This window comes from Dipodomys merriami, unplaced genomic scaffold, assembly GCF_024711535.1.
Source record: "Dipodomys merriami isolate MVZ:Mamm:240054 unplaced genomic scaffold, mDipMer1.0.p SCAF_33, whole genome shotgun sequence".
Lineage (NCBI taxonomy): Eukaryota > Metazoa > Chordata > Mammalia > Rodentia > Heteromyidae > Dipodomys > Dipodomys merriami.
In genome coordinates this window covers 16,854,570-16,875,004 of record NW_027204826.1, presented here as the reverse complement: position 1 = coordinate 16,875,004, position 20,435 = coordinate 16,854,570, and positions in this window count along the sequence as shown.

Genomic DNA, 20,435 nt, shown 5'->3' with positions numbered 1-20,435 from the left:
GAAGCTGGGACAGTGCCCAGGCCCTGAGTTCAAGCCCCAGGACCAAACAAAACAACAACAGCAACAGCAAAAAGAAACACTTTTTGATCAGCCACATTCAGGAAAACGGCAACATTCTTGCTAGAACTTGCTGGCGGGCCATCCCTGTTTGGGGCCACCATGGTGGCTCAAATGCTCCAGTACCACTGGGCCTGGTGAATTTTCTATGCCACCCGCCCCCCCCCGCCCCGGCTCCCTGAAGGAACTACCCACAAAAGCTCCTCTCTGCTTTAGAAGGCAAAAACAAATCGTGCATTTACCCAGTGCCTCCACTCTGCTTACTCTGAGTCGCCATGCCAACACACAGTCATAATTACCGAGGGGCCGACGATTGTGGCAGCGCTGACAAAGGCACTGTATCCGAGCCTGCGAGGGAAGCGAGGTCAGCCCCCCCACCCCCCACCCCCCGGCTTCCTGCCCACTCCCTTTATTCCTCTTGGATCCATCTTCTTCTCTTCATTCTCTCCCACCCAGATGGTCTCTGATTATATTGTCTCTGCAGAGAAAAGGAACCTCAGAGCCTGGCGTATAAAACACTTTTATAGCAATTAGGAGACAGGTAGTTATTTGAGTCCTGGTTTTTAACTTGTGGGAAAAGTCACTTGAACATCAGGGCTCGGTTTTGTCGTTGTTGTTTTCGTTTTGTTCTGTTTTTGCTGTGAAGGGAAAGATCATTCTGGACGTGGTCTATTCAGGAAGTGGGCCTCTGACACATTCAGGAGCTGCTTAGCTTCGTCTAGTGTCTAGTCGCTTTTTTTTTCTTTTATGGTTTTGTTTTTGGTCATTCATGGGGCTTGAACTCATGGCCTGGGCGCTGTCCCTGAGCTCGTTTTAGTCAAGGTGAGCGCTCTACCACTTTGAGCCACAGCACCACTTCCGGTTTTCTGGTGGTTCATTGGAGATAAGAGTCTCACGGACTTTCCTTTGAGCCACAATCCACAGATCTCAGCTTCTTGTACAGCCGGGATTATAGGCGTGAGCCACCAGTGCCAGGATTGTCCAGTCACTTCTGAGATCCTCTTTAGGATTTGCACCAGAGGTAGCAGAAACAAAAGAAGGTGCAGAACAGACAAGGAGTTGGTTCGAACACCCAAGAACAGCAGGGCTTGGATCCCCCTCGCCCACCCCCCCCCAAGGGTAAAAAAAAAAATCTCAGCAAAGCAGCCAGGAACTGCTGAATGCTGGGTTCCATCCCATTATGAAAAGAAAGAAAGGGAAAACAAGACAGAGTGGGCTGGGAGAGGGCCATCAGGCTAGGTGGCAAACATCCCCGGGCCCCCAGAGAGAGGGGACATGCGCCCATTTAAAAATGAGAGGTCAAAAAAGAGAGGGCCGACAGCCATCACCGGAGCCCTACACAAGAGCGCCCCAATTTCAGAACACCCCTGGCACCAACATCTGAACTTACAAAGGAGATAAATTGGAGGCTGGTGATTAGCATCACAAAATGATTATTCCCTTTGTAAAAAGCTGCGCGGCAGGACTGCTTTAAATAGTGCATTTAAACCATGATCTGATTTGCTAAATTCGATTTATACACGTCGGCTGCCTAAGCCGGCGCACAGCTATATTTACGTGTCTTCTCTTGGCACCGAGGAGGGGAGAAGCCAGCCATTATTTGGGCCCTTTAATCCTTGTCGACAGTAACTGATCTGGGAGAGCGGAATCCGGGTTTCTCTCCCACAGCTGGGCCCCCATGGCAAACCAGCCTCCTGCCCCCCAGCCCGCTTTGCCCACGCGAAGCCTGTTCAAAGGCAAGGGAAGACACGGACAGGATGGGCTGGAGCCTGGGAGTGGGGTGACACGCTTGTGGAAGAAATTCCCAGAGAATCAGGTCAGTGGCACGGTTACCAGGTTCATTGTGTACCTGTTGCCATCAGGCCTGAGGTTTCAAGTCTACCCTTCCTGGGGCAGTGGAAAGGCAGGAATCTAAGCCACGTCTATGCTTTGACTTAAGCCTCAGGGATCAGAGCTAGATAGGTTTTGTCCTCAAGCAGGACAAGGTGGACAAGGATGGGTCTGCCGGGGTCTCCTAACAACCTGTGCTGGTGCCGGGGGAAAGCCTTCCCTCCTTCACACAGGGGAGTTCACAGGTCTCAACTGTCCCCTAGAGACAAATGGCCCTTTCTGCCAACGTGCCAGGATGTGACAGGAAGGTCAGGAGTTAGACCATAGCCCAAACAGCAAACACACTACCCAAGCCTGTAATCCTGGTGGTTCAGAAGGCTGAGCCCTGAGGAACCTGGTTCAAAGCCAGCCTGAGACTCTTATCTGTAATGAAGCACTAAAAAAAAAAAGCCAGAAGTAAAGCTATGGCTCAAGTGGTAGAGCACCAGCTTTGAACAAAAGAAACTCAGGGACAGTGCCCAGATCCTGAGTTCAAGCCCCAGGACTGGCATCTTCACACACACACACACACACACACACACACACGCACGCGCACGCGTGCACACACACGCACACACACACCCTCAGCTCTCAGCCTCCCAAGCAGCTAGGATGACAGGCCCTGAGCCACCAACATCCTGCTCTTTCTGTGAATCTTCTTGTAGCTGGGATATGGACTGAGGGCTGATGCATACACATGTTCACATGTGTGTACACATACACACATGCATCCACGCATGTCCATGCACACACACACAGACACGGGGAGTTTATCCTCCCAGGGGTTTCCTCTTTCAAGCAAGCCTGTCCTGAATCCAGGCCCACAGCATACAGGAGGGCCCTCCTGCTGCTCCTCCACCTCCTACCCTGACGCCCGGCTCTAGAATAGATTCTACACTTGAACATCGTGGTGGCGGCGAGCTTCCTGGCAGCCAAGACAAAACTGGTTGCTAACCCTGCTCAAAAAGAAAGCTCATACAAATTTCACAAATGCTTTTCCTGCTTAAGACTCACACGAGCTTGAATGCGGTGTGGACTAGGAATGAAGCGCTGGGTAGAGCACCTGCCTAGTGCTGCTGAGCAAAAGCCTAGCTTTGATATGCCAGATAGGACTTTGATATATCAGAAAAAATAGACAGAGACACAGACACAAGCCTGGGGCTGTGTAGGTCACCTGGACATGTCCACAGATGGCCAGAGAGGCTGAGTGATTTTTCCCTGAGGACAAGGAGTTAGTTGTCAGACCATGGACTGAGATCAGGGGTCTGCCCTCCCTAGTCCAGACCCCATTCTCTCAGGACCAGGCTTTGGTGGGCTGCTCTGCAGGGAGACCATTTAACCCTAGCCTAGTGACCCCCCATTCCCACTATGGATTGCTTAGACCTGGGTGCTGTGTCATTCTTTATCCACAGTTCCTCATGTGCATAGCACTGGGGAAATGTGTAAATATTTGGGGGGAGGAAGCTAATGGGGTGGAGGTGGAGGAAGGGGGGAGATGGCAGCTGCCTAGGCCCTGGCTCCAGTTTGGGGGGGGTGGGGGGACAATTCTGGTTTCTGAATGTAGAGAATTTTTTTGTTTGTTTTTTTTTTGTCGGTTATAGGCCTTGAACTCTGGGCCTGGGCGCTGTCCCTCAGCTCTTCAGCTCAATGCTAGCACTCTTCCACATGAGCCACAGCACCACTTTCAGACTTTTCTGCTTATGTGGAGCTGTGGAATAGAACCCAGGGCCTCATGCATGCAAGGCAAGCACTCTACCACTGAGCCACTTTCCCAGCCCCTGAATGTAGAGTTTTTAAGTCTAAGGTTGATCGCATCCCCTTGACAATGGTGCAGGCTGGAATGGATAGACAGATCTCCAATTAACCCCCCAAATCCAGAAGTAGAGCTGTGGCTCAAGTGGTAGAGCACCAGCCTTGAGTGAAAGGGTTAAGGGACAGCGCCCAGGTCCTGAGATCAAGCCCCAGAACCGACACACACAGACACACACAGACACACACAGACACACACACACACACAGAGTCACAAAAAGGCAACCACTGCCCTTCCTACAGGCCAGAGAGGGAGCTAGCTCCCACACCACAGGCTTCAGTCTCCCCCAGGAAGGGTGAAAATCCCAGAGGAGAACCAGGGCAGCGGCGCGGGGCACTCCGCCTCCTGTGGGGCACGATGGAGTCAGCCCTGTGAGTGGCGCCCACCTGGCAAAGGTGCACTAGGCCCGGAACACAGCAGCACCCGGAAATCACCAGCTCACCACCGAAGCTTCAGGACCCGCTGTAGGGCTTCCAGGGGGTCCACTGAGGACACGCAAACAAACAACGGCACGGACGCCCCTCCCCCCGGTGGAGCAGGCACAGGAGATGGATCCGGGCTGAGGGCTCCAGCCTGGCTGTGGAGACCTCACCAGGCGCCCGGAGGACACCAGGCTGGCTTGCCCCCTGGGACCTGGCGCACCGTGCCCAGCTCCGCGCGCGCATGCACGGCCCTTACCTCTGCGACCGTGAGCCTGGTGCTGCTGGTGGGCGAGGGGACGATCGGCCCCCACCACGGGGCTGGGCCTCCACCTACCTCGTGCCCGCACAGCTGACTGCCTCCAGGTCTGTCTGTCCGTCTGTCCATCCATCCGTCTGCCAGCCGCGGGTATTGGCCAGTACGTTTGCAAACGCGGCTGCGAGCGCTCCTAGTTCCAGAGGCCGGAGCCCGGGGAGGGGAGGGGAGAGCCCGGCCGGGCTCTAGGGACCTCGGGATGCTTTGGAAGGGGTCCGGCCCAGCCACTCCTTCTCTGCAGCCCAGAGCCGCTTCTATCCCCAGCGGGGGAGGCCCTGGGTCCAAAGGTCGGAGCAGCAGCCCACATTGCATTACAAAGCCAAGCAGCAGGTCGGTCCCCAAAGCCTGGGAGGGGGGGGAGGTGGTGATGCCCAGTCCAGCTTAGAAAGAGAAGGGATCCGGGTGAAAAGGCACCCTTTCTACCAACACATTCTGGAATCTTCCAACGTTTCGACGTGCGGTACGGCACAGGCAGCCGCCTCTCCGGCCCTGGCTCCGATCGCTCACCTCTCCGGGCCTCTGCACCCTAGCGCACACCTGGAGATTGTGGGGGTCCTGGGGGCACAGAGCCCAGCGCAGGCTGGGACCTGCAGAGGTGAAAGGCACCGGCTGAGAGGAACGGTAAGCAAACAGGCAAACACGGGAGGGGGGCGATCGGGCCTCCCCTGTGAGGGTGCGTGGCCCGGAGGTGGGGGACCCCCATGCACACGCACACGCGTGCAGGCCCTGGGTGCGGGAGAGAGGCTGTGTGTGTGCCTGAGGAGGGAGGGGAGCAAGGGTTCATCCGGCTGGGGCCACGCAGGTGCCACACGGGCCTGGAACTCTGGAATGGGGGAGTCAGGACCCCCACACATCCGGAGAGTCTGAGCAAGTCTGAGGGAGAGACGATTCTCCCCAGCAGCCTGCGGGCTCGGGGCACGGGCACCAGAACATCTTCCATAAGGGCCAACCGGCATAAATCTCACCACGCCACACGCCATGCGCCCTGCGCAGAGTTGGTGCTAGGCTCCCTCTAGGCTCCACCCCAGGCCTTCTGTGCTGGGCAGGTCAATCCCAACCCTGGGGGCTCAAAGGTCTCCCTGGGCACTCAGTTCTATGGGGAGAATTCTGCATCTGTCTTCCCGTCCCCCAGACACTGGGCCCTTCTACAGATCCTGATTCTCAGTCTGGCCCCTAGCTGGGCTCCGGAGTGGGCACCCTTGCGTGAGGCTTTGGGCATTTATATGGAGGCCTTCACTCTAGCCATTCAACCGCTACCTATGTCACTTGCTGAGCACTTTATGTCTGTATTTGGCTTGATTCTCTCTCACAGGACCCCTGGAGGTACAGTGTTTGCCCATTTCACTCAGAGAGCTGAGCGTGACTCACTGAGTTGGAAAGGCCAAAGCCTGTGAAAGAACCCGGCCTCCCTCCCATCAGCGCTAGCTGGTGGCTGTCATCCTAGCAACTCAGGAGGCTGAGATAGGAGGATCACGGGTTGGGTTCAGAGCCAGCCCAGGCAGGAAAATCTGTGAGACTCTTATCTCCAATTAAACACACACCTCCCCCCATCCCCGCAAAAAAAAAAAAAAAAAAAAAAAAAAAGAACCAGAAATGGAGCTGCCGCCGCTCAAGTGGTAGAGCACTCGCCTTGAGCACCGAAGCTCAAGGGCAGGACCCAGGCCCTGAGTTCAAGCTATAGGACTGGCATCAAAATAAAATGAAATAAAATAAACCCCATGGCCCTCTTCTCTAGCTGCTGCCCTTGAGGAGTTTGGAATGGGTTTCTTTACTGGCTTCTGGATGGTTCTGAGTTTTCCACTCCAAGTCAGGAGCTCTAACTTGGGGCTGGGGGAGTCTATACGAGGCTCTTCTTCCCAGGCCCGTACTCAGGGAAGTTCTGCAGCCCTTGACCAAGCCAGTCCTCTCGGACACACGGGTCCAGAGCCTCTAGGAAACCTTGCCCTGGCCAGCAATTCATCCCCGCTACACATCCAAGCCCTAGGTGACCTGCCCCAGGACTGCCACGAGTCAAGACGGAAAGAAAGGCTGGATATGTCCACAACCCGAGGGAGACCTGGGACCCAGAAGCCAAACGGCGGCGTTGGAGGGGAGACCCCTGCCAAGCTGAGCAGGAGGCCCTGAGCCTTCGCTCTCCCAAGCGCCATTCTGACCCGTGCCTTTTTCTCTCTTTCAAGTGACGTTAATGTGACCTTAACGTTTCTTTTTTTAATGAAACATCCATGAGAGACAACTTCCCCCCTTTTTAAAGTATAACCATTGGGTCTGAGGTGAAATCAATAAAAAGCGGAGGAAAAAAAGTAGCTGTTGTGTGCTTGCTCGTTTGCTCTCAGAAGAAAGCCAGGAACAGGTTGCCTGAGATGGCAGGAAAAAAAAAAAGCAGCAGCAGTTATTAGTGAGCCGGAAGCGACCAGACAGAGCCAGCAGAAATGGGAATAACTGTGAAGACAGGAAAGGGAAAGAGATGGGGGAGGAGAGAACACACTTCAAATTTTACCAAAGGAGCCGAGCCCAGGTGTGCAAGCGGGTGTGAGCTGCCCAGACTGCCTACTCCCCACCCAACTCCACCGACGCAGGGAGGAAATGCCAGCGGCGGCGGCCGAGAAGACTTCTGCCCACAGCACCCCCTAAGTCACAGGAGGTGGGGGGGACATGGAAACTAGGTTGCCAGCTGGAGTGGGGGTGGCGGGGCTGACCGGTGAGGGGCTTGCTGGCGGTGCAGATGGGAACTGAAAGGAAGTTCTAATTAGCACAGAGCCGGCACCTTCCATTAATAGCCCGGCCTCCCGCTCCCGCCGCCGCGGCCGGGCGGGGAGTTGGGAAATGAGGCTCCCTCTCACCTGTCTCCAGCTTCGGAACAGACCGTGAGTGAGAACAGGCCTCTCCTGCAGGACCGGCCCAGATCAGCTCCCCACCACCGCTCCAATCTAATCACAGCTTTGATGTCGACCCATCTGTGGGGAGAGGGCTTACCCAAAGACCAGGGGTCCTGGACACACGAGGCCAGGCCTCCAAAGACGGAGATCCCTCTAGACCGGAAATACATTCTTTCTTTAAAAGTGCTGGCGTATATTCCATTTATAGGTAAAACTGACAGTGAGACCTAACGGGGGTGGGGGTGGGCAGGGTGGAACTGAGAGGAGGGAGGAGGGAGGGAGGGAGAGAGGGGGGGGTGTAGTGTTCTGTCTTGGGTGTTGGCTCCATCAATGTAAATGTGGTTGTCTGAACGCATGATCTGTGCACCCATGGTCATTTCTAGGTGAAAACGTGTGTGTGTGTGTGTGTCACATGTAGACATACAAAGGTCTCCGCAGCCTGTGCTGTAACAGGAAGGTTCACAGCGGAGAAAGGGCCGGGAGCAGATGGGAAAACAGAGCTGTGCCCGCGTCAGCGTCAGCGCCGCACAGGGCCGGGGCTGGGGAGGAGGGAGGTCTGAATTGAATCAATTAGCTGCCGAAAACTTCAGAAAAGAAGTAAGGCCCTTCATAAAAACAAAGCCCACTCCGTAATCCCCAAAGGCAATCCTCTCCACCATTCCCATGGTCTACCCTCAGTAAACAAAGAAATCCTTCCTTCCACATCCACACCTCAATATTCATTAGGAGCCACGTCCTCCGAGGCTGCATTCCAGCTTCCTGCGCCAGCGGCCGGCCCGCCAGCCCAAGGCTAGACGCCTGCAGGGCCTTCCCTCTTTCTCTCCCCTGCCCTTCCCACGCTCACTGGGCTGCTCTTTCTTCTCCTCACCATCACCACCACCACCTCCTCCTCCTCCTCCTCTTTTCTTCAAACAAGTGAAGAAGCCAAGCCAAGCCATCACTAATTCCTACTTTGTTCATTTATTTTGACAAGTGCCGTTTAATTTTAATTATTTATGATAATACTTCATAGCAGACAAGTAAATGTGCTGGGGTATATTTGGTAACATTAATGAAGTCTGCCTAATCGGAACCTTCACTCCTGCTCCTGCCTGGAGAGCAGCAGCCACTGGAGGAGCGGGTGAGACCACTGGGCTGTGGTAGGGTGGGTAATTTTTTGTGGGGGCGAGGAGGGAGGGAGGGAGGAAACTTAATGGGTTTGAGGATTCGCCAAGGGAAAATTAACCCGATTCCAGAGAAGCGGCAACTATGGAAGGCCATCTTCGTGAGTGGATGTGTATCGCGTGGGTTTAAACACACACACACACACACACACAGAACACACGCTTTACTCGATGATAAGGAGGCCCAGAAGTGCACACAAACCACAGGGGTATTGACACAGGAATTTCAAGTGTGCAAATCAGCAGATGCCCAGAGAAATTAGGCTCTGGGTAATTTAAAAAATGGGAGTGAAAAATAGAAAATGGGAGACACAGAGCTCTGCATGCAAGGCTTGTGAGGCCATAAGCCTCCCAGGGACAAGCAAGTGCGTCTGCACGGAGGCATGGGGCCACAGGGGAACGGGAGGCAGAGTCTGCAGACACTGGTTCCGGAACCGGCTCCCACCAGCACACAGTGGACCCAGAAACACAGGGCCGGAGGGTGGATGGTGCAGGGCCATTTTAAGCAGGGCTGGGGATGTAGTCCGTGGTGGGGTTCTGGTCTTGCAGGCCCCGTGTTCCATTGCCCACACCACACCAGAATAAATAGTAGAACTGACTTTCAAGTCCCCTGACAGGTCACATAAATGTAGCATGCTATATGTGGACCATGCATGCACACACACATGTACACGCACACAAGCAGCTATACCACACAGAGAGCTGCGCGAGCACTTGGTCCAAACAGTAAGCACCGGGCACACCTCAAGATACCAATGGTGAAGCATTCATAGTAAAAAGATCCACAATCAGAACAGACTTAAATCACAGCACAATTCATGGGTGACTTTTGAGACTGTAAAGAACCATTTGGCCTTTTTCTTTCTTATCTATTTGCCCTGTCTAGAATTTCCAGTGACATACTGAATACAAGTGGCAAGAGCAGACATCCTAGTGCATCTGACTCTTGAGAGAGAGAGAGAGAGAGAGAGAGAGACAGACAGACAGACAGACAGACACAGACAGAGGCTGGCACCATGGCTCACACCTGTAATCCTAGATACTCAAGAGGCTGAGACCTGAGGATCTTGGTTTGGTTCAGCCTGGGTGGGAAAGTTCATGAGCCTCTTACCTCCAATTAACCAGCAAAAAGCTAGATATGGAGTTGTGGCTCAAGTAGTAGAGCACCATCTGAGTGAAAAAGCTAAGGGATGGTACCTAGGCCCTGAGTGTAAGTCCTAGTATTGGCACCAAAAAAGGAGGAGGGAGAGGAGGGAGAGAGGGAGAGAGAAAGAAAAAGAGAAACAGAGATGGAGAGAGTGCGCGCACACACTGTGGACTTTCTGCTGATTATCTCTGAAGTGTCTGAAGTACTGGGGAGGGGATTTCAAGGCCTTTCAAGACACAGAGGTGGGTGGGGTTTTGATTTGTTTGTTTTAGGCCAACTGCACTAACTACCTCAGGGCATTTGTGGGAGATTTTTTTTCCCCCCAGAGGTTAAAGGCCTAGGTTAGGCTGAGAAGGTGGCTCCTCAGGCTTGAGCCATTAACTTCTGATTCCAACTGGGGAGGAGGTTGGGTGGGCCTCAGGCCTCAGGCCCAGTGGGGGGGGGGCTGTGAATCTGCAGAGCCCGGCTGGTGCCCCCCCACTCCCCCACTCCCTGCCTTCTAGGAGAAGGGTTACAGAGGAGCTGGCAGGTAGGCTGGCAGTAGCAGCCCAGGCACCTGCCCAAGCTCTTCCAACCCTGCCCCTTCAAGCCATGGCCTGGCTCTGGCGTGGGAAAGGCGGTTTGGAGCTTTTCACAAATCCAGTATCCCCTTGAACCAAAACCAATTAGCCCAGCCCAAGCCCCGTCATTGAGGGCCTGGCCCTCCTTTTTAAGCCCCTGCCGCTCAATTGCGGTGAGGGGCTGGCCGTGAATGAGGAGAGCACTTAAAGCGGTGCTTAAGCCCGGCCCGGCTGCGAGGAAGGGGCAGCGGCCGCCCATTCTCAGAACCACTGACCCAGGCTTTGTTCCAGCCCCGGCCCCTGGCCCTGGCTCTGTTTTGAACCACCCTCCCCGGCTCCCCAGCTCTCCACTTGGTTTCCAGCTGTCTGTGGGAGACAGGAAAGGCTGGCTCTGGGAAGCTGGACAGCACCCCAAACTCGGCTGCCCTGGGTAGAGAGAGAGGCCACCCCAGGTTGTGAGTCCTAACGCCCCGAGGTCGCAGCCTCTCCACGGAAGGGAGAGAGCCGCGGGGCGCTGAGCTCCGCGCCTTCCCCCGCAGCCGCGCGGGGCGGGGAGAAGGGGAAACCACTCGCTCTAAACCGGAGGACTCCACAGGAAGCAAGGCTACTCTTTCGGGGGAGGGGGAGGGGACCCAGGCGAGAAAGATTCAGGGGAACACATCCTCGCCCCCAAAGCAGCCGGACCGGCGGGGAGCACGGCCAAGGCCCAGCCACACCACACAGCCACCCTGGACTCCGGAGCACCAACCGATCCCCGGCCAAGGGAAACAAATGGGGTGCGGAGGAGGGTCCCCACCCTCCCCCGCCCCCCGCCCCCCGCCCCGTCCCCAGCTTCTCTCCACACCCGGGCAGGTGGAGTGAAGCTATGTCGGGGGGTGGGGGTGAATAAGACAGGGGGGGCGCCCTGGCGTCGCCATGGTGACGCGCGCACCCCCCCCAACCCAGGCCCGAAGCTGATTGGTCACTCCAACCTAGGCGAGCGGGAAGGAGGGTGCAGGGGTGCCCGGGCCCGGGCGGGACGGGGGGGGGCGGAGACACCCCGCACCTCGCCACGCACACACGCGCGCGCGGCCCCCGCACACCGAAGGGGATTCAGGCAGGCTGTAAAAAAATGGCGCCGCGGCCTCCAAAGGGGCCGCCGCGGCCCGGGGTGCGCACGCCCGCCCGGGCTGGAGAGCTCGGGGCCGCGGCCATGCCCGGGGGTCCCGCGGGGGCGTGCGGGGGTCCCGGGGTGAGCGCGCGCGGCGGGGGCGCGCGGGGGCCCCGGGGTGAGCGCGCGCGGCGGGGCGGCGGCCGCCTGTCATCCCCGCGCGGCGCGTGGGAGCGGCGGGGTCCGGGAATTAGCGCTGTAACTTCGGATTCGTAACGCTGGCCAAGCGAGCGCGGGCTCCTCCCGCCCCGCGCGGGGCCCGAGGCCCGGGGCCGCCGCCCGGCCCGGCCCCGCTGCCCCGCTCCGTCCCCCTCCGGGAGGTCCCCGGGGTCTGCCCCGCTCGGGGCTCCGCAGCGCCGCCCTCCGCCGTGCGCACCGCCGCCGGCTGCCACCGGCCGGCCCGGCCGAGGCCCACCGCGGGCGGCGGGACGCCCTGGACCCCGGCCGCTTCCGAGGGCCCTGGCGTTGCCCAAGGCCCCGCGACCCCCGTGGGACTCTGCTTTTCTAGGTCGAACGCGAGAAGGGCGTGGGGACGGGCACCGTCCCAGCTCTGAGCGCGTGCGGGGAGTGGACCGAGCGAGCAGCACCCGCGAGCCGGCGGCCGCGGAAGGAGCGGGAGGGCGGGGGTCCTCAGGCGCCCCAGGCCCACCGGCGCTTGAGCAGGTGGCCCGCGGTGACCCGGGCCCTGGGCTTCCAGCCGTGGGGGGCCGACTGGCCCCTCGCCCTCACAGGTGGACGTGCGCACCCGAGGCGAGCCTATTCTGGGCTCTGGGGTGCGCAAACGCATCCTAACCGCTGCCACCCCACCACCCTTCTCCTAAAGCTCCCAAGAGATGCACAGAGACGCAGCAGCGGGTCTTTGTAGAAAGTAGGGAGGGGAGGGGGGGCACTCCCAAACCTCAGACCATTCCTCCACTGAACGCCCCAACCGGGGTCCAGGCCTGCCCCTGTGGAAGAGAACCTGCTCTTCTTCCTTATTTTAAAGGACTGCTCCTTTGAACCTCGTAGTAAGGCCTTTCAAGCCAGCCTGGATTTTGCAAAACAGCAGAGGAGTGGGGGAGGGAGGAAGGGAGGAAGGGAGGGATCTGAGCCCAGAGAAGCTCCCGAGTGTGCCCAAGTCCCTGCTTCGAGCAGAGGTGGAGGGGCTGAGCCGGACCAGCAGGTGAGAGAAGCACAGCTCTGCTTTCCTCCGAAATGAGGTCACCCTCAGCACACAGGCCCCAGGTTCGCCGGGAGGGAGAAGGGAAGGCAGGGCCAGGGCCCACTGCTTGGGCATTCCTGGGCATCAGTCTGCTAGGCACCCCTGGCCAACATGGCCTGGAGAGACAGCCTGGTCATTCAGAATAGGAGGAGTTGGTGACAGTTCAGAAAACCCTTCCATCCAGTGACCCGAGAGGAGAGGTAGCCACTGAGGTTAAAAGCAATTGACTCTCCCCGCCCAGACTTTAAAATCTGACCCATCCTCACTAACACGAAGTTTGAAGTTTGAAAGGCGACATCATGAAAAGTCTCTTTCCACCATCGACCTCGTCCACAATGCCAAGTGGAGTTTCCCTTCTGAGCCACTCATTTGCCTTTAACACAACTAGCATTCCTCCCCTCCCCAAACACGATTCTGTTTAGCAGACACCAAAAGACCGCTTGAAGGAGCAAACATAGTAAAAAGACTTCTATGACTAGCATGGGTTTGGGCGGGCTCAGGGTAGGAGACAGAACCAGGGGACAAGACCAGGCTCATGAATAATGGAGACCCAGGCTCCAGGGAAATGAAGTGGACCAAGATAGAAACGAGGTGACCCAGAGCCCAGCTCTGCACTTCTGAGCTGTTCCACCCTGCTGGAAAGTCACTTCTAACCCGAAGCTCTGTTTCCTCTCGTGTACAAAGGGAGTGGAAGGGGTCGGGTCTCGCTGACGACCCACATTGCTTTCTGCCACCCAGGCAATCGCACTCACACGAATGTATTCTGGAAGTGCCCGGGGAGCCTCTTATTTGGAATCCGCGTTCTCCCCGTGGCCTGGCGGCTTAGCTTGGGGGTCCAACACCCTCAAACTTCAGGACAGGCCAAGCAAGGCCACTGGCAGATCTAAGAGTGACTCAAGGGCAGATAAAACCTCAAAGGAGATGGAGATGCTAGCACAGTGTGGGGAGGGGAGGGGAACAGGACTGCCTGTGCCCAAGAGAGGGACCAGGGTCCTGAGTGTCCGGTGTGTGTGTGTGTGAGAGTGTGTGTGAGTGTGTGTGTGTGTGTGTGCAGCATCGGTTGCCATGGGAACGGAATTCAGATTTCTCCAATTGCTTCTCCCCCCCCCTTCCCTTTTCATTTGGGAGACGTTGTAATACATCTTAGGTTGCCACTTCTTGGGGCGGGGAGGAGGGGAGCTGGGGAGAGGCTGCTGCCACCTCTAAAACCACTCCGGGAAGTTGAGGAGGAGGCGTGGGAGGAGTGGCAGCGAGGCTGGGGCTGGCAGCGGACCGGCCCGGGGCTCGGTTTGGTATTCCGGGCAGGGTCGGAGGAGGAGGAGGAGGAGGAGGAGGAGGAGGAGGAGGAGGAGGAGGAGGAGGAGGAGGAGGAGGAGGAGGAGGAGGAGGAGGAGGAGGAGGAGGAGGAGGAGGAGAGGGAGGCCCCCCGCCTCGGCCCGGCCATTGAGCCAGTTCTGCTCGGCTTCACGCAGCACACAGACACCCCCCCCCCCCCGCAACTGCACACAAAGGCAGCTGCCAGGCCAGTGAAAAGTGATCAAATTATCAAGAACTTGACCTCACCGAGGGGCGCGGCCCCCCGGCCCCCCAGCCGTATGCTAATGGCGCTGGGGGCCGACTCCTCGAATAATTCGATAAAGGCCGCATTGTTGGCGGCGGGCAGCACCCCCCCGCCGCGGTCCCCCCTCCGTCGCCCTCCCATCCCATTTGCATCCCCAAATCCCCGCGTGCGCCGCCCGGATTGTCCGGTGTGATTTATGGGCTGAAGTCGGAGGCCGGCGCCTTCCCCGCCGGCGACCCCTCGGCAACCCCGGTCCCGTCCCCCCCCCCGCCCCGCTTCGGGGGTGCCAGCCGCGCCGCTGGGGGAGGAGGGGCGAGCCGGCGGGTCCCCCCCCCCCCGCGCGCGCCCCGAGTGCGGAGGTCGGGTACCTGGTGCGGGCGCGGGCGCGCCGTCGGGCTGGCTGGAGTCCGCTGGGCGGGGCGCCGGGCTCCTCCGGGCGGGCGCGGGGCGGCCCGGGCGGGGCGCCCCCAGAAGTTGTGGGAGTCATTTCTACTTTCGGTTATCTAGCTTTATGACGGCTCGGTGGCACTCATACAGCTAGATAACCAAAGAGAGAAACGGGCCTCCCTTCGCCGCCGCCGCCGCCGCCGCGCGCCGCGGGGCCCCACGAGCCGCGGCCGGCTCGGGGCGCGCGCGCGCGCGTGCGCGCGGAGAGCCGGGGCGGACGGACCGACGCGCGCGGACCCGCACGGCCGAGGCCGGCCACCCCCCCCCCGCCCCTCCCCACCACACCCGCACACACACCGCGCCCGCCCGCCCGGCTCCCGCACTGCCCTTCGTCCTGGACGCCGTCTCCTTCCCCCGACGGCGTCCCGGGGCGCCCGGCCCGGGCCCCGCGCCGCCCCGCGCGCCCGGGCCGCCCCTCGGCGCTCTGGACCGCCGGCCCCGCTCTCGCAGGCTAATCGCCCCGCGGGGAAGTGACGTCAGCCCGCGCCCGGCCAATCGCCGGCGCCCATTCAAATCCCAGCCCCCTTCCCGCGCTCGGCACCGCCCAGCCTTACAATGGCCTCGGCGAGCGCGGCTCCCCCCGCCCCGCGCCGCCCCGCGGCCGCCCCGCGCCCCTTCCGAGCTCGGCAACCCGGGCCGGGCGCACCCCGATCGCCTTTCGGGCCGGCCGCTCCCCCACCATACCCCGGACGCCTCCGACCCCCTCCCCGGGCCCGAGCAAACCCCGCGGCCGGGGCGGACCCCCGAGAGTTGGGGAGCCGCGGGCGCACGGGCGGGCGCCGGGGTCCGGGGAGCCACGCGAGGCTCCGGGGGGAGGAAAGCCCCCGCCGGGCGGCCGGGGACCCGCCGACCCCGAGCCGCTCCGTCTTTTAACTCCTCTCCGGCCTTCCCCGGCCCCGCAGGGCGCAGCCGGGGCGAGCGGGACCGGGGCGGTGGGCGGAGGTGTGCGGGGGCACCTGGCCCGCCGCGGCCTCCCGGCCAGGCTACGCCCCGGACCAGCCCTGGCAGTGGGGACCGAGGCCGCTCGGTGCCTCCTCTCGGGGTGCCCCCTTGCACGACTTCGGGGAGTACGGTCGGCCGGATGTGCCCCGCGCCTCCGTGATGTCCGAGGCCGGAGCCCGACGCCAGCCCGGCCCCTGCTCCACGGGGAAGTGGGGGGGGCGGAAGAAAAGGGGAACACAAAGCTTGACCCCGCGGTCTGGGCCTCGGAGCACCCGCCGGAGCCGCGGGTCCCAGCGGCGGTCACCGGGCCAGCCCGGACGGGCGCTGCTGCCCCCCTCTCCCCCACCCCCAGGTTCCCTTCCACTTGCCAGGCAACGATCAAAGACGAAAAGCGCAGTACATCTGCTCCTGGGCGAAGGGATGGGGGGTATCAAGCCCCAGAGCCAGGAAGATCGCTCAGCCTGACACTCCACACGGGGACACTCTGAGGCTCCACGGTTCCCCGGGCCCAGCCACGGCCCCGCCCTGGGCGGTGGTGAGTGCACGTTCGGATCTGTGCTGCCTTCCAGTCTGTCTTAGCAGGGCCTGGGGCGGGGTGCGCGGGCAACTGGGCCACTCTCGGTCGAGCAAACCCCTCCCGGGCCGAGCTGCAAAGCAGCAGCGGCCGACTCAACCCAGCCGTGGTTTGGGAAGGATCACCGGGATTTTTCTAACCACCTTTCTCGTCCTGAAAACGACACGGGTCTGGGAGGTTTATCAAGATCCCCTCTTACCACCCGCCCCAGTTTGTTCTGGTTTGACCCTAAACCCTGCATCACACCTTCCACCCTGCCAGCTTGAGACCAACCTGGCCTGGTATCCCCTCTCCCCACCTTCCAGTTTTCACCGGACACAGACCTTCTGCAGGACCAACAAGGCCCAGGCGGAGAACTGAGCCGGCCTAGGGGAACAGAGAGACCCACTCACCACCCAGCTCAGAAAGGAACCTCTGGCATCTGGGCCTGAGACAGTTAATTCCAAAAGGATTTCTATAATTGGGAGGCTCCCCCTCACCCCCCTCCTCCTACAGCTCCAGGAACCCACACCTTCTCCTCTTCTAGACAAGTGTGTGAATGCGGAGGCGGACTCCGGAGCCCCAGTCCCTGCCGCCGCCCTGGGGTGGGGAGCGCGGCAGCGGAGGTGGGAGAGGTGTGGAGCCTGCTTCACCTGAGGGTGGGCAGGAAGAGGGAGACTCCAGGGGGAGAGCGAGGGGTCTGCGAGGAAGAGGAATGAGCCCCTTGGAGTGTCATTTCAGCAGCACGCGGCACAAAATGGCTCCTCCGTGAGTCTCACGGTAAGGGCTCCCTTGCTCAGGGGAGGCCCAGCCTGCCAACGGGGAGCTCCATGGGGGGGCTCTGGGAGAAAGATGAAAAGCTCAATTTGGATTCGATGTGTCTGTGGGCAGCCACTACCCCCAGACTGACCCCTCTGCTGCCTCTTTGGGGTACCAAGTCCCTTCCTGGGCAGCAGGCACAGCCAGCCAGGGAGCAGCTCCGGCACCCTGCTGGAGTGGCACCGGTTCTAGAACCGGCGATGGACTTGGTGACCTCTCCATGTCCATCTTCCAGCTGCCCTAAAAGGAGGTCAGTGTGAGATCAGGCCTCCACTGTGCTGGGAGGCAGCACGGGACAGCTGTAGAATCACCGTGGGCTGGCAGCACCTAGCCAGCGTCTGCACAAGCTCCAGGAGACGCAGGAAGCTCAGGTTTTCTGTACGGGGCCGGCTCTGTCCTCCAGGGCTGCAGGCTGCCAGTCAGACCAATACAAAACAAGCCTGCCTCCCCTGTCCTCCACGCCTCAGCCCGGTGTGGGCTCCACCCACTTGTCTTCGTGCTTTTGGCCTTTGCCTGGGCATACCACTGTGCTAGGCACCCAGTCCCTGAGAACAGGCCCGCGATGGTGCAGGCCGTGGGCTCCCCAGGCTGGAGCCTGAACGCCTGTCACTGGACCCTGACCATGGTGCTGGAGCCGTCTACCCACCAGGCCTTTCTCTGCAGTTCCAATTGTACCAACTTTCCCTGCCTCCTTGCGGTGTGGTCTTCAACCTGAGCTCTAGGGGTGCTTGTAGCTCTGGGGAGGAGAAAATAGCCAGACAGAGAGTCTGGGAACCAGCCACCTGCAGCAGAGGCCAGAGACGCCTTCCTATTCCAGCTTCCACTGGCCCAAGGAAACCCACACGCCAGTCCCTCTCACCCCTGGACCGTACGCTGGGCTAGGGCAGGTGAGCAGGCTGGCCTGCGCTTGTACAGGCACATGGTAGGGGGCACCACGTCCCCAGACAGGGTCAAGTCCCTATCTGGCTCAGTGCAGGGGTCCTCTAAGCCTCAGGAGTTGTCTTACACTTCCAATGAAGGAGTTATCTGGAAGGATGAGGGGGCCGTTCAGCCCCCAGTCAACAGTCATTCCTGTACATTCACCCCTGTCCTGTGACAAGTCTAGCCCAGATCTAGGAGCTGCAAGGCCAGGCTGATAGAGTTGAATGAGTCACCCGGCCAGCCATTCCACTGGTGGCTGGAGATCTTTCCCCCCTCGAGCCACTCGGGATGTTACATAGGAACGGGAGGGAGGAGTCCAGGTACTGTCCCCCACAGCTCCCTCTTTCCATCCCTCCCTGAGGCTTCTCCAGGCCGAGGCAGGCGTTCAGAGGATCTGCCTATTGTCTGGAGGCTGGAGAGGCTGCCAGCTGACGGGCTCAGCGAGGAACCCGCTCCGGTGGGGCCAGCTCCCCCAGCCCAGAGGGCCCGGGGGGCCTCCCCGCCTGCCCGCCTTGGGGACATGTGGCCTATGGGTCCCGGGTGCTTTCTCTGGCATTCGCAGCCTGCCTGCCTCTCTCCTCAGCAGCTGAGGGACGGGAAGGCAGGGAAGGCAGGGTGTGGGCTCTAGGGAGGCCGAGATGGAGCAGAGTCTGGAAAGCACCCCCCCCAAAAATAAATAAGTTAATAAAATCAGCACAGGCAAACCAACAGCCCTAGGCTGGGGTCTCTAGTCCCGATAACGGAGGCCCCCAGGGGTACCCCACTCAGCACCCACACTGCCAGCCCACCTCTGCCCCGGGCATGGAAGGCCGCACCCCTCCCCTTCCCACCGCTGAACGGGGTGCTTCCCCGGGATACCGGGGCTCAGGCAGAGGGCGCCCTTAAGAGTTTCTGCTGGCACCCCAAGTTCTCCCCCGCCACAGAGACCCAGACTTGGCCTTGGCCTTTGGCTGTGGTTCAAGATTGGGTCCCCAGCCACCCCCCCAAACCTCTCCCGTTCTTCCGCTGCCCCCTGCTCTGGCTGGGTGGCCCCAGCCCCGGGAGCCCTGGGACGGCCGGGACCCCCACACCCGCGCTCCGGGCCTGTCCAGCGCCTACATCTTGCTCCCCGCCTGCTGCGTGTTGCATTTTCTCTCCATTTCCCCCCCAGCCAGGCACTTTCCGGGTTATTAACATTGGGGGGACTGGGGGGCGATGGGGAGAGTCGGCGGCGGGAGGGAGGGGGCCGGCGCCCCTCAGCCCCCGAACCCGTCCGGGTCTCCAAACTTCCCCACCCGGCCCTCACGCGCCCCCCCCCCCGCCGGCCGCTACCTCGACTTCGGGGTCCGCCCCGGGTGACCCCGCTGGGGGCATGGTCCGACCCCGGCCGCCCGGCAGTGTGGGGCCTCGGGCGCCCGGCCCCCGACGCCGCCCCGACGCCCCTGCCCCAGCCAGGACGGCGCGGGCGCGGCACTTACAGAGCGGGGCGCGTGGGACGGCGTGCGGGGAGGGCGGGGCGCGCGGGGAGGGCGGGGCGCGCGGGGAGGGCGGGGCGCCTGAGGAGGGCGGGGCGCCTGAGGAGGGCGGGGCGCGCGGGGAGGGCGGGGCGCCTGAGGAGGGCGGGGCGCCTGAGGAGGGCGGGGAGGGCGGGGCGCGCCGGGAGGGCGGGGCTCGAGGGGAGGGCGGGGCGCCTGAGGAGGGCGGGGCTCGAGGGGAGGGCGGGGCGCCTGAGGAGGGCGGGGCGCGCGGGGAGGGCGGGGCGGGACGGGGGCCTGAGGAGGGCGGGGCGCGCGGGGAGGGCGGGGCGCCTGAGGAGGGCGGGGCGCCTGAGGAGGGCGGGGCGCGCGGGGAGGGCGGGGCGCGCGGGGAGGGCGGGGCTCGAGGGGAGGGCGGGGCGCCTGAGGAGGGCGGGGCTCGAGGGGAGGGAGGGGCGCCTGAGGAGGGCGGGGCGCGCGGGGAGGGCGGGGCGGGACGGGGGGCCTGAGGAGGGCGGGGCGCCTGAGGAGGGCGGGGCGAGTGGGGAGGGCGGGGCGCCTGAGGAGGGCGGGGCGGGACGGGGGGCCTGAGGAGGGCGGGGCGCCTGAGGAGGGCGGGGCGAGCGGGGAGGGCGGGGCGCCTGAGGAGGGCGGGGCGCCTGAGGAGGGCGGGGCGCCTGAGGAGGGCGGGGCGCCTGAGGAGGGCGGGGCGAGCGGGGAGGGCGGGGCGCCTGAGGAGGGCGGGGCGCCTGAGGAGGGCGGGGCGCCTGAGGAGGGCGGGGCGCCTGAGGAGGGCGGGGCGCGCGGGGCGGGACGGGGGGCGCGGGGCGGGGCGCCTGAGGAGGGCGGGGCGAGCGGGGAGGGCGGGGCGCCTGAGGAGGGCGGGGCGCGCGGGGCGGGACGGGGGGCGCGGGGCGGGGCGCGCTCATCCGCACCCTGGCCACGCGGCTTCCCCAGGGCCCGGCCCGGCCGGCTTGGCGGCGGGGCTCCGCTCGCTCCCCCGGGCTCCGCTCGCTCCCGGCGCCGCCTCCTCGGCAGGCACGGTCCGCGGTGACGTCAGCGCGGCTCCCGCCCCCCGGCCCGGGCGGGGCAGAGGGGGCGGCGGCGTCCGGCCCGGGGGTCCCTACCCAGCCGGGGGGCGGGGAGTGGGGGAGTCCCGGGCCGGGGGGG